Raw genomic sequence first — 14,039 nt, forward strand, 5'->3', positions numbered from 1 at the left:
TGAGTTTTTGCATCTACGTATGTAACTTTGGATGGCTCTTGCATGGTTGTAAGTTTGTTGTCAGGTAAGCAGCTCACATAAGTATGTACAAAATCGAACTGCACACGAGACAATGACACATTTAAATTACCCATTGGCCTTCGGAGCCGTCTCAGACACTCAGTCACCCCTACCTTCCAAGCACAGCGCTGACATTCAGACCAAATACCACATGTCATTTCCCTATTCTGCAACACTGTGGAAAAGTGTGGCTGATGTGACTAATGCTGGGGCTGGGTGAGGTCGTTTCATAATAGACTGAAAACTTTGGAAATATAATGTTGGGAAAAGATCTCACAATAGTCGTCCTCACTCTGAGTTTTCTTGCATTTTCAACTACAGCAACTACTGTATAGCAAAATATTACATTTAACTTGTAAGTTTTCTTTTATATCTTATGTCATATAGAGTATATAAGAAGCTATGTTTGGAGAGGTTCAAACACTTTTCTTGAAGTTGCTGTTTTGTGGGCAAGGAAATTAAAATGCCAATAAGAAAATAATTGCAATGGTTTTCTTTTGTCCCGACAAATATAGTTGTGCGACTATAGCGGATCCTGCCTCCTTCAAAGCTGACATTCAATTAAATGCAGTTAATTTTCACTGGTTTCACTATAAACTGTATGGTGAAATGAATAAATACCACGGTTTCCATTGGGTCGATTCCAGCTGGCATGCGTCACCAATAACGCCATCAACACCATTTGATCCTGCCCATTGAAACCAATAACCATAATTTTAGAAAGGATGTGGACAGGGCCTGTTTGCGTCACAAACACTTAAAAATAGACAATATTTGGCTCTATTTCCAACCCATCCTAAGCCTGTGGTGTTTTGAAATACATCCACTAAGCATGTTGAAAGGATTGCCTAATAAAAGACAACAAAGGAAAATGAGAACATCTACGTATGTGCGTCCATTGGTGTGCATGAACACTTGAATTGAATATCTGCAAAGGGACCACACTGATCTAAGTTGGATCCAAACACAATTAGATCACATACTGTAACGTATCTTTGCACTTTGTTTCCTGCAACCCCCCCAAAGAAATGCAGGTTCGGCCAGTTTGCCCCCCCTACTAGCACAATACGATGGCCTCCAGCTGCGAGGAAGGGGTGCATTTTGCAGTTCGCTGCTCTCACCACACTTTTCATCTAAATGCGGATTAGCAGCCGCCATAGTGCGGTGTAGCGTTTGAGCTCCGGGTGCAAGAATTATCACACTAACTTGATTCTGCTGTCACAAGGCAGACTTGTGACTGAGCCTGTATGGTGGATGTTTTTTTTTCCTGCTGGAATTTGTGAAGGTGCTAAAGCAAACGATTGCATGGAAAGGTTATATACATTATAGATTAGGAGGAATGTGCAACCGCTATATAATATTAAAGTAAATATAACCAAACATTTACACACTAAAAATTAGTTGCAATGAGTATTTGGCTTCTTCCATGTCCGAGTAAGAGTGTGTTTGCAGTCATTATAATGCTGACGGATCGGGTTTGGGCCAATCATTTTCCTCAAACTGCAGCATAATGACTGTGTATCTTTCTCGGCATTTATCGCTCCATCATTGGAATTTTAACCAGATCCTCATGAAAAAAACCACAAAAGGCTGTGGATGGGCAACGGTGCATTTCTTGTGAACTGTGTTTTATGCTGGCTGCTTTGGCAACCAAACATTTGAAATTTGGCCGCATTGCTCCATAAAACTTTCTGATCGATGCTTTATGGTCTTTCGTGTATGCAAATCTCCTCGGCTCATTGCCGTTCCCAAAGAATGAATTCCGAGCCGCAACCCGCCCTTACAGGACCTTACCAGAAAGTCAACACATGTGTGAAGGTTATGAGATTCCTCCCTTTATAGTGAGATATTCTTAGATTATTAGATTGGATTAGATATTTGCTTAGATTGAAGACTTGCTTGATATGATATATGTCTGCATCAGTTTGTTTGCTTTGTGATTGTCATACCCCTCCTCAAGGAACCCCTCGTCCTACGGTAAAGACGAGAAATTCTTGTTAATTTTATCATATTTATCTATATCTACCCTTAATACTGTCATGCCACATGTTCTGTAATGCATGTTATCTCACCAGACTATAGGTAGATTATGGCTCTAGACATCTTTACTATACTAACATATTACCAGTACGTTGTGCTTATTTTAGCGTAACCGCCACCCGCCCACATTGGGCTCATTAGTCAGCATAGTCAACCGTGCAGCACTACTCCATGTTAACTGGGGTTTATAAACATGAACACATATGTTATTGCTGTTATTGCACATATGTTCTTGACTTAAACTGTTTTTGCTGCCGCAACGTCTGAATCCCCCTGGGCGACGAATAAAGTGCCATCTTATCTGATCCGATCTCATTGTATTTTATTTGTTCAAAAGTTACTAGGTAGAGGAAAACAGTTGGGTGGTCTGATACAACAACAACAACAAATGCTTAGTGTCGATTTCTAACAGCTATATTTGTACATGTAGGAGCTTTTGAGGAGGAAAACCCACAGAAGATATTACACAGTACATATGTATGGATATAGGTTTGACAAAGTTATTCCAATGGGGAGGTCATTGTAGACTGAGACGGTATACGAATCCCAAGTTACAGCAGGTTATAAAACCGCCAAGTGGTGGCAAGAAAGAGCGACGACCGGAAACCGAAAAACACACAAAAAGATCCCCACGCAACTCGTTGTGACGGCGCACCGCCGCCGTCTCCCCGCCTCCCGGGTGACGCGCCAGCAAGCGGTGAGTCGCCCACGGAGGGAGGCTCGCCCAGCGCTTCGCCCCGGACGCCGTGGGGGCAGCACGCGTGTCTCTCTCTCTCTCTCTCTCTCTCTCACACACACACACACACACGCAAGCAACACGAGGTAGGACACGCACACCACTCACTGCCATTCCACGCCGCCGCTGTCGTGTTCGCGACTCTGTAGACATCTTTGCGAGGGAAGACAAAACGTTGAGTGCGATGGTATTTTGTTTTATTTTAAATCGTGTTGTCTTTTACCAGGGTTTTTTCTTTTTTTTTTTTTTAAATCTATTCATTTTTATTCGTATTTGTTATTGTTACGAGGTGAACTCTTTCTCGTCCTCCTGGTGTTTTGTTTCCGGGCGGCAGCGGCAGCGGCAGCACGCGGTCTTTGTTGACTTGACGCCCGCGCGCGTAATTACATTTTACCGCCAACGTAAACACTGGCTCGCGCTCTCCGGGCAGAGGGTGGAGGAATGGATGGATGGATGGATGGATGGATGGATGGATGGATGGATGGATGGATGGATGGAGGAACGTATGGATGGTTGGATGGAGTGACTGAACGAAACATGTTGTTTTGAAGCGAGGCGACGTTATCGCAGACCCCCCCCCGATGTGTGCGCACCGACTCCCCGGAGTTCGGCGCTGGTTTCGCCGGGGGTCCTGGTCCTCCATCTCCATCTCCATCTCCTCCTCCTCCTCCTCCTCCGCGCCGGATTCAACCCCGTGGCCCGGGTTTCGGCGCTGGCTGTGACGCCCTCGTTGCACGCTGTATTCGACTGTTGACGGGAAGCACCCGACGCCACGCGTGGGTCGTCCGCCCGCACCGCGTGGGGGTCGATGGCTGACGTAACTCGCGATTGAGATTCCTGCGTGTGAGCAGGGGCGGCGGAGGGGCGGGAGTGGGTCTTCCAGCTGCAGTGTGTAAGGTGCACGGTGTGTGGGGGGGGCTTTGGTTCGCGTCATGTGGGTGTTGTGGTGGATTGAGGACTTGTGTTTCTAGCACAGAGCAACTGCACAGAAACCGCCGAACCCACGGACACGAATGACAAGGGGAGATTTGTATTCGGGGCAGCCCACACAGCCTGCGGTCCAAGTTTGATCCAAACCCGACTGTATTCGCAGCAGTTGTTGGTCGTTTTCCGGAGCCGCCTTACCGGAGGTAGACGAGTGAAGGTACCGGTGGAGTGGGACGCTCCAGTATGTGCGGGTTGTGGCGCTTCGGGATGTGGTGGAACGGGAACTGACCCGAATATCATACACAAATCCACTGTTTGTAAACCGGAAACAGCATTTTCGTTGCCATTCACGAGATCTCTTAAAACTGTAATTGGTACAATTGCGGCGATTAAACTGCACCCTCTTCCTTGCTGCCTGCAGCTATATTTATTGTATTATTATTTTGCCCGTTGTGTTGATGTGAGCTGCTAGGACACTGCAATGTCCCTTCGTGATGAATACAGTATCTAAGACGAATAAGTGGATAAGTACTAAACTGCATACAGTACTGCACCTATATGCTTTATTTATACATTTATTGGTCTCACTCACACATGTTACTCAGGTTAACCTAAATGCTTTCATGTACAACAAGCTGAGAGGATTGTAGGTAATAAAGTTTTATTAATTTTTTATTCTCAAAAAAATTGCCCACGAAAAAGCGCAGTAATTGATCTGTCATTACATTTGTCTATCAAAATTGTGCAAAATTATGCAAAATTGTTTGATTTGGTGTGTGTATGTGTGTGTGTGTGTGTGTGTGTGTGTGTGTGTGTGTGTGTGTGTGTGTCCGGACATATTCACATGTCTGTGCTATTTATATCCCTGCAAATGCGCTTCCAAGGAGAGGGGAGCAACAAATGGCGTCTTTGTTTTCCACTGGACAGCTGACTCATTACAACTAGTAGGCGCAGGAGAACATCTGTGCAGCCGACCCCACGCGGGGAAAACCGGACGCAAAGCTGTCACGGTGGAATTTAGGGTTCGCAAACCCTTAAAGCGCAAACGGAGCTTCACTGGTTATGATAACTTGTGGTTACCATGTTTAATCAGATTGTTTCTGTAGTGACTTTTTAATTGGTATAGAATGACACGCTGCAGGCTACGTGTCACGAAAACTCTTGAGAGAGGCTATACTGACGCTCAAATTGGGATCTTGGACGGTCACCAAAGCCTGTTTGGGTTTTGTTGTTTGATGGCGTTTCTTTGTTTTTCCCTGCGAACACCCATCAGCACCTCGGGCTTTCTGTGATGTCATCGTGGTGACTGGCGAGGTTTTCCATGGCTGCTTCCTCAGTCGGAAGCTTATCCCGACCACGGCGGGACCGCTGGAGTGGGGCTTTGTTCACCCTCTGAGTGGCGGGAATTGAGGGTAGAGCGTGCGGCGGGGGGCCGCGGCGGAGACAATAGATTTAGTGAACCCAGAGGCACCTTCTCCCACGTCTGTTTCAGACCGAAGCCAAAGCCTTTTGTGCTTTTTGCACATCACCCCATCCCGGTTTTATAAAGCGCGACCATGGAATAAGTCTTTGTCGGCCTTCCCAAGTCTGCCTCTATGATGTTTAATTTCGACTGCATTTGTGAGTAAAACAAAAAAGTCCTCAGTGTGAATGTATTAAGAAAAAACAAGAAGAACAACCCCACCCAAAAAACCCCCCAAAAACACACCTGTGTTAGTGATGTTTTTTAAGGGGTTTTAAAAATTAAGTTACTGCACACGATGAACTATGTCAGAATCCAGATTATAAAAACTACAAGTTCCGCCTGATATCATGCGTACGTCAACGTAGCAGTCCTTCCAGCGTTCAGAATGAAAACATAATCAAACCTCGAAAAGTTTGCGACAATATTTAAAATGTGGCCCGGGGACGATCGGTGAAAGTGGAAGGAGAGACGGAAGAGAAGAGGTCATTCAGACGAGCGCACAGTCAATGTATTCCGGAGCAGATGTCACAGCAGCCGCGGCCATATTGTGAACTTTACGGTCAAAAGCATCACAATTTTAAAAGTTACGTGGCCGAGGGACTTCCCGCGGCTATAATATCATAAAGGGGAAAAAATGACGTGAGAACTGAAACCACCAAAAAGACCGTTCAGAAATCAAATACAACCAAACGAGTGATGAAGGTTGGCTTTCCGTTTTTGCATGTTTTCCATACGGGGCTTGCAATATCTTATGTTCAAATCATGTTGTCAACATCAGCTTTTTTTTCATTATTATTTTTTAATATATAAATATTTCTAAGTTTTTGTCCAAATTTTACAAGAAAATGCCTTCTGTTCCAGCCTCAATTATGATAATGATGTAAAATGTGCAAAAATGATTGTGTCAGTTATTTGAACGTCATCGTTTTGTTAATTTGCCAAATTAAAACGTAACTCTAGACTTTTATTGTTTGATTTGGAGGTTGTGGCCTTTGTTTTGAATGAGACTTTTACCGGAGGCAAGGGTTGAAATTGATTGAAGGGGCGTTGTGTTCCAAAGAAGCCTTAAAATTGTTTTGTTTGATTGTTTAATGACACATAATGTCTGCATGAGATCATGCCATTATACAGTTTGTCAGAAGGAGCTTTTTTCTTTAGTTCATATTCAGCGATGCATTCAAGTATATTTGCCATTTTAATTTATTTGAGCATGCACTTTTACAGTCTAAACATTTTTCTGCAATTTCTATCTTTCAAAAAGCTGATTTTTATTTCTGTGAGATTGCACTGTCGTTGCTGTGACACAATTGGGCGAGGTCCAGCACCGATGCCACTGCATGCAAATGACTGTTTAAGCAGCTGGATGCCAGTAGGGCTGTGACTTATGAATTTATTCTTACCGCGATGAAAAAGCAACTATCACCACGGTGTTGCTATTTTTTGGAACGGGGCCGAGCTGGACGGTCCCTTAACTCAGTTGTGTTTAAAAAAAAAAAAAAAAAAAAAAAGTTCCACTCATGGAGCAAACAAACTAAAATAAATAGATCTAAAATAGAAAGAAATTAGAAAAAATTGAAATAAAAAAAAAAATCCACTCCAATTATGAGTTAGGTTTATGTTTTTCATTTTCCATAAAGTAAGAAACTAAGGAAACAAAATAAATCTAACTCTTTCTCTATGGTATAATATTATATATTGCTATGTTATAATCACAAGATTTGCTTATAGAGCGGGGAAGTAGGATCCAATCACCAGTGGTAACTCGACAGCTCTGAGTGGAGAGGGTGAGAGCCTCCGCCCGCCTCCCTCTCCGCTCCAGTTTCAGAACATGGCAAACTGCATTCACACCGTTGCATCGCTCAGATTTTTCCTGGCAGATTAAAAAAAAAAAAAAAAAAAAAAAAAAAGAAGCGTCTGTCATCATCGAAGATTGATGATTTAGTCATAGATCTGTCCAAGCCTTACACACACAAAATAAATCCCCCATATGTTTAATGGACTTTGTATTGTTTTATATCCCACACCATATGTACTTCTGTAACTGTCACCAGCAAAAAAAAAAAAAGAAATACAAAAGAAAATACATATATTTTATTATTTGTGGTGATGACAGTAATGAGCTCGGCCCCGCGGTGATGGTGGTGATTTAGGTAATGCGGTTAAGGTCATAGCCCTAGATTCCAGTGGTGAGAGAGACTTTTCTTTTCCTGTATTATCCAGGTTCAAGTCCCTCGGTGGTACAGTTTGAGAATTAAGATGTTTTATATACAAATCTGGTAATTCATGTTGACTTTACAGGTGGAATTACACTGGAGCACCACACTGGGCCCCTGGGGCTGCTATCTCTCATGAGGTGGTGTAGGAAAAGTGAGTTTGCATTTTCCGAGTAGCGGACAATGTTCTATAAACTGTCCTGTTAATAATGCAAAAAAGCATCAGTGCTGGCAAAGGGGTTGTAAGGTTTCATGTTTGTTTGTACAGTATGAGCCCTCAACAGTGTTACTTCGGGGTTCTGAGCTCACATGTCTTGCTGCTGAAAACCCAAACGCCTTTCTAGCAATGTGGGGTCTGGATATGCATTTGGCCCTCTACCATTCTATTATTCGCAGTGGAAGTTTATGTTGGCTCAGATTAATTTTGCTGTTCAGATATTTTGCCTCTCTGTAATATTATTATTACACTATTATTATTAATAATAACAATTATAATAATATTATTATTATTATTATTACCTAAACTAAGAATGCTCGGTATTTTGATATTTTAAATTTCAGCCTCGCTGTCTGGTTGCAAGCAAGGTCAGTACCAAAGGTCAAGGACAGCGCATTCCCTTTGAAGCCCCAAAAGAATGGGCTGGAAATATTGTGTTTATGCAAGTTGAATGACCTCTTCGGCTTGGGATCCTCACGAATGAAGCATCTAGTTGTGAGCCAATATAATTTAGGCAGTGAGGCCAAACAATCTTTGGAAGAGAATGTGCTGGCTTTTTACGAAATGGAAAAATAAATATCAACAAGCCGCCTGAGCACTGACAGCTTTTGAAAATATGGGATCTTAATTTTATTTCAACATGTGTTTTGTTGTAGCGCAAATAAGTTAAGCCAGCTAACACACTAACTAGCCTCTGGAAATAGTCACTGCATGTCCTCTCCCATCATCTTATCGGTGATTTTATTTCCTCTACCGCCCATTGAGCTGCCATTCAATGTTGTGCCTAGTGTGCGTCAAAGGAATTAAAATGGGATTTTCGAGTCCCAGACAAAACTACTCACAAGGAAATTTGTTGTGCTGTCTTTTGTAAGTCTGCTGTACTGAAAGGATCCTGGAAACCTGGGGTCATCGGTAGGGCTCTACCAAATTCACGGTAAATGTTCAATCAGTTTTACGGACGTAGATTCTCAAAAATAACAGATTTCACGGATTTGGAAAGTAAAACACAACATTTCACGTCAATGACTAGGTCTAACTTTTTAAAGCACACACAGTCAGGCTGAACTGTATCACTGAACAAGTACTATTCAAGTAGGAACAGTACCAGGTAATTTGTTAATACTGTAAATTTTACTAAATTAGTACATATTCGTTTAAAAGGCTACTGTGGCAGTTTTGCCTGCCACACTCCACCCAAGTGGCATTTTCAGGGACCTTCATCATAGAGATAGACGATAGACACAGTTTATTGTCGAGAGGAGGCTAGGTGGAATAAGCCCAGGAGCAGATAGAACATGTCGTGACAAGGGCTCCTCTCCTGAGTGAGTGTGGGGATGGCGGTTTTACCTGTTGCTCGTTGGACCAACCAACGAGCAACAGGTATGCAGCAACTCTGATCCTGGGCCTTAATTACCTAGACCCAGGACAGGTGTGGCTGCTCAAACCACACCATCCCAACACCACAGCTACAAAGTGCAGGCAAGAAAGGTCAGCTTTTGGAGCGTCTCAGGCTTTAGAGCTGCCCTTTTGGCAGGAAACCATGTTCCCTCCAGTGCTGAAAACTCTCTCAGACGGTGCACGTGGCAGGGATACACAAGTATGGTTTTGCCGGCTTTCTGACTCCGGGTGAAGTATTGTCATTGATCCTCCAACAGCCCTAGGGTTCAGACTCACTGTCTGCATCTGATGACATCAAATCACGTCATCTGCAGCTTCGTCCTTGTATTTGTCATTGACGTAGTCCATCCTTTCTATAGCTGTGTATCTTCAGCTGCACCTTTAGGAATTTCTCTTTTGAAAAGGTGCAATGCAGGCTTCACATATGGAACGCTAAACATATGATCTGACAACGAAGACCCTACAGAAGTCCCTGGATGGGTGCTACACCAGAATGTTACATGTGGTACTGAACATCAACCAGAACGAACACATTTCCAACCAACGTCTGTATGGGGCACTACCCAGTGTATCAGAGAAGATAGCAGTAAGGAGGATCAGACTAGCAGGCCATTGCCACCGCCACCGACAACTCCCGGCCAAAAAGCTTGTACTGTGGGAACCAACACAGGGGCGTCGATCAAGAGGACGTCACGCATCTACCTATGTGGATGTGGGAGACGCCGATGGAAGGCTCGTCTGAGGACGACGTAGAGAGAGAGAGAGAGAGAGAGAGAGAGAGAGAGAGAGAGAGAGAGAGAGAGACACAGTTGGTAAATTCCACAAGTGGACCAAAGGCTGCACTCATCGATTCAAGTATGTCCCATTGGGCCGGAACTTAAATATCCAAAGAAAGCACCAAACTATGGATGTATGTGGCCCTCTTTGTTCAAGGACACTATCATCTTGCTCCTTCTGCTCTGAGTTGAAGTCATTTTGGACGCGGCCGCTCTGTCCGTCTTTTTTTCCGCTGCGGTGTGTTTGCAAGTGCAACCTACCCATGACGGAGGGAACCTATCACAGTTTCCGTTAGAACAAATTGGTGCTGATTCACGTTTCCTGGATACCGGAAACGTGGAAACTGTTCCAGTGCAAAGACTAAATACAATAAAGTTTGTGGTTTTATGTTTCATCAACATATTTCATAACACAATGGATGTGTGTGTGTGTGTGTGTGTGTGTGTGTGTGTGTGTGTGTGTGCAACCTGTCCACGGGGGGGGGGGGGGGGGGCTTATTTCTAGATCGACAAACATGATTAGTCGGAGGTGAAAGGTCAGCTTTAGATCGTCCAAACTGATTTGCTTTCCATCGCAACTTGCCAATCCGTGGAATTCTATATGGAAATGATCGAGTCTATTTTATTTTGACACAGAGGAAAAAAATATGGTTATAATTATCATTATTGTTTAATTGCCCAGCACTAATTCAAATTGTGCTTAGAAGGAATTATTTTCAAATAATTTGTATAGAAAATTATAATTTGACGAATCAGTATGAGACAGTATCAATGTTATTTTGTTTTGACATCGGGGGGAAAAAATGCCCAGCACTACCGGAAGTTACCCAGTGATTCATACTTCTAGGAAACCTGGTTGACCCAAAAAAACAAATGAAGATAACTGGACAAGCTTTGCTCTTCTTTATTTTGTCACTGCACATACCAGAACACACACAGCTACGGGGGTGACACACACACAATTAATGGAGGCTGGGAAATCACTGCCTTTCTCCCCAGCAGTTGGCAGCTTACAGCGCCTGGGGACCAACGATGTTCTTGTGCATGTTTTTAGTTTGGGTTCTTATGGTGTTACTAGGAGGAAACCCCATGTGAGCGCGGGGAGAACATGCAAACTCCACACAGAAGGGACCCTCATCGGGAGATGAACTGCCGGAGCACGGTGCCAACAGCGCCCCAGGCGGGAATCGAACCCCGGACCTTTTTGCTGTGAGGCAGCATTGCAATGCACCTTGCCACCGAGCACCGACACCACAGCCACATGAAGGATCATTCCACCGGTATGGAATGAACAAAAGAAGACCGAGCAACGGACATTTAACGACCGACAGGTTTCCATCCCGCTTGCCGCTTCTTTGGCTTCACCACGGTGCCGGCGCAAATTTGAGGCTTCGACGTGCATGCGCCAAATGATCATGGAAAGACGCGCCCCAATAATATCAAACACGTCTGATCGAGTCGTGACCCGGCTGGATGCGACTCTACAGCGCGACTACCCGGGACCGCCGCGACTCGTGCTGCTTCACGCTGTGGCCGCCCGGCCAGCTTTCGTCTGGACAGTTCCGATCTCTCTCCATACACCTGTGCGCCAATAAAATGTTATTTCCTGCTCTTCGGACAGGCCTTCCAAGTTGGACACCTGTGGCGTGCTTGGAAACTGTTGAAACAATTGGATTTGTGTTCAGGAGAAAGGGAAATGATCCGAGGGGAAAACCAGAAAACCAGATCGTCAGATGTTCACGACAGTAAATGAATAATGAACCTGCTCGTAAAGTGTGTTTCCTGTCGGCATAACCTGTGCCCTCCGGCCACGTGCTTTTTTTTTTTTATGTTTGTGAGCCGCTCCTCCACATTTGGCAGCGGAGTCAAACCTCGCCTCCTCCCTGAGTCGAGCTTTGACATTCACCATGTGGTGAGGGGGGCGGCGGAAAAAAAAAACATTCCCTCGGCGGTTGTTGTTTGCACTGCGTTAGTGCTCCCTGTGTGTTCTTATTTTAGGAACTTCTAACCTGAAGAAGCGCGGGCTCTGTGGAAGCTCACGCCCGCCTCCCGCCGCCGTGACGTGGTTTCGTTTTTCACGGCCGGGGCCGAGGGTGTCAGATTCTGACCCCGCGGTGTGTTTTACAACTAAAATTAAACTGGTCTGGTCTCACCATCTGCTGTTTCAATAGATTGTGTTCCTTTCGTGGATCTGAGCTCCAGCGCTGCCGATGGTCTACGAGTCCCTGGGAAGTGACCTTGAGAAAATGGGTTACTCTCCGCTCGCCTCGTCGTATGACCTGCGCTATTCATTCTATGCGTTTCGGTGTGGGAATGTTGCCTCGCCTATTAAAGAGGTATGCCGGTGGGACGTGAACAATGTCCTCTTCTATTAGGATTTAGTCCTGTGATGAAACGGTGGTGGCCACTGTTTTATGTAGAAAAGCATTAACTTCAACAGCCACGAATTGCCCCTTCCCCACAATACCGAAGCAGTTTGAACCGGTTTTATTCTACCTTAATAATAATTTAAGGTTTTTTTCCTCACAGGAGTTATGTCTGGAATTTAATTGGGAGGAAATGCTTCTGGGCTTACTTGGAGCTAGTTTCTGTTGAAAAGCAAACAAACCAAATTACCATTGACAGAGGACAAACTACAGTTTTTCCTCCAAGCTCTACAGACTGCAAAGTGCTTGTGTGTGTGTGTGTGTGTGCGTGCGTGCGTGCGTGCGTGCGTGCGTGCGTGCGTGCGTGCGTGCGTGCGTGCGTGCGTGCGTGCGTGCGTGCGTGCGTGCGTGCGTGCGTGCGCGCACATACTGGGCACCGCTTCAACACCGGCCATTTCATGCCAGCTGCCGCATTTTTGGCAGGTTTAGCAGAGCCGTGCAAAACGAGGAGGGGGTTGGAACTGGACTTAAGTCAATTTGCGTCTCACCTCGTGACCCACACAGATAACTGCAACTTGATTTGTCGTATTAAAATGTTGCCTCGTCGGCATTGCGCCGCTGGTTTAAGCCAATTATGTCATGAAGGAAAAGAGATGTGGGAATGATGGCCGATATTCAAGCAAGTGGGGAAAATTGTACAGAATAAAAACCTTTATTCAGACACAATCGTCTTTGGAAATTTTGAATGTATTGTAAAGGTAAACCCAAGTATTTTATTAATTAATTTATTTATTTTAATCAATTTTGTCATGTATAGTTTTATATTAATTGGATAAAAACTGGTAAAACACCACTGAGAGTATTGCAAACTTCCATACTGTTGTGTGAATTGGGTATACCTACAGTCTATTAGGCCTCTGTTTAACTTAAATTCCAATGCAGCATCTGTCTGTACAGAGAGTTCCTGTGTCAAGGAGGATTTGGGTCCCTTTTGTGATCAGCCCTTTGACTTTTTTTTCAGTTTGTGTATCATCTGGACTATTTAGAGTTCTAACACATTGTGACTTGTCCACCGTGAGACGTTTCCTGGCTGATCGGATTGTAATGACAGATTCAGCCAGTTTCACACCCTGCTCTCCCGCCTAAATTCTTCTCCGAGTGGGAAATTGAGGCCGATTTTCACCGACACTACTTTCTGATGCTGGCGTCAGTCAGTGAACGTCGTAGCCCGCGCTGAAAAGCATGTTTTCAGGTTTCTCCGCCACCCTCACCCGATGATGATGATGAAGATAGTAACCCTAACCCTCAGCTCATAATCGAAGCATTGCTGGGAAACGTGTTCATCGGACACCCAATTTGGAACATTCATCAGGTTCTGTGTGAATGTAGTGCACGTGTCTCATCATGGTGTTTCTCATGTGTTCATATTTAGGTTTTGCAGGCCACTCTTTCTATGTGTTCAAATCCGATCTTTCACTGGGCTTTAAACGTCAGAATGGCTGTGGGGGCCACCTCTCCCTCTAAGAATGTCTTCGCTGATTTATGATCCACCTTGTTTGCATGGTAGTGTTCAACTCCAAGCCAAATTGATTTTTGTATATTCATGTGTGTATAACGAAGGCAGTTTGTTTTCGTGGAGTGAGTATTCTGAAAGGCTGCTCTGTCCGGGGGAAGTGTAGGCTGTCTCAGCACATGTCTTTCATCAAGACACGAACGGAGGAGGACATTGAGCGGAGAACCAGGAGAACCAGGAGAACCGGGTCCTGGGGAAAGGTCAAGGGAGGCGGTACCGTAGAGGACCTGAATCAAATTCGAGACGGGAGGTTTCAGGGCAGGACTGG

The 14,039-nt window shown here is 44.6% G+C and overlaps 1 protein-coding gene across 5 annotated transcripts in view; it reads left to right on the forward strand.

Annotated features, from left to right (window-relative positions):
* Nucleotides 1–14,039, forward strand: part of LOC307241978 (equilibrative nucleoside transporter 1-like) — a 36,667-nt gene that overhangs the window by 8,556 nt on the left and 14,072 nt on the right. The window contains exons 1-2 of one of the 5 annotated variants that reach the window (XM_080016280.1): nt 3,843–3,980; nt 7,527–7,595. The exons of 1 other annotated variant lie outside the window; for it this stretch is intronic. The gene's annotated coding sequence lies outside the window, so the exon portion shown is untranslated. Of the gene's footprint in view, nt 1–2,835; nt 2,923–2,971; nt 3,024–3,591; nt 3,613–3,842; nt 3,981–7,526; nt 7,596–14,039 lie in introns of those variants that run through there. 3 more of the 5 variants (XM_080016279.1, XM_080016282.1, XM_080016283.1) reach the window with 3 other exon arrangements.

The sequence above is a fragment of the Zeus faber genome (genome assembly GCF_960531495.2).
Source record: "Zeus faber genome assembly, chromosome: 16".
Lineage (NCBI taxonomy): Eukaryota > Metazoa > Chordata > Actinopteri > Zeiformes > Zeidae > Zeus > Zeus faber.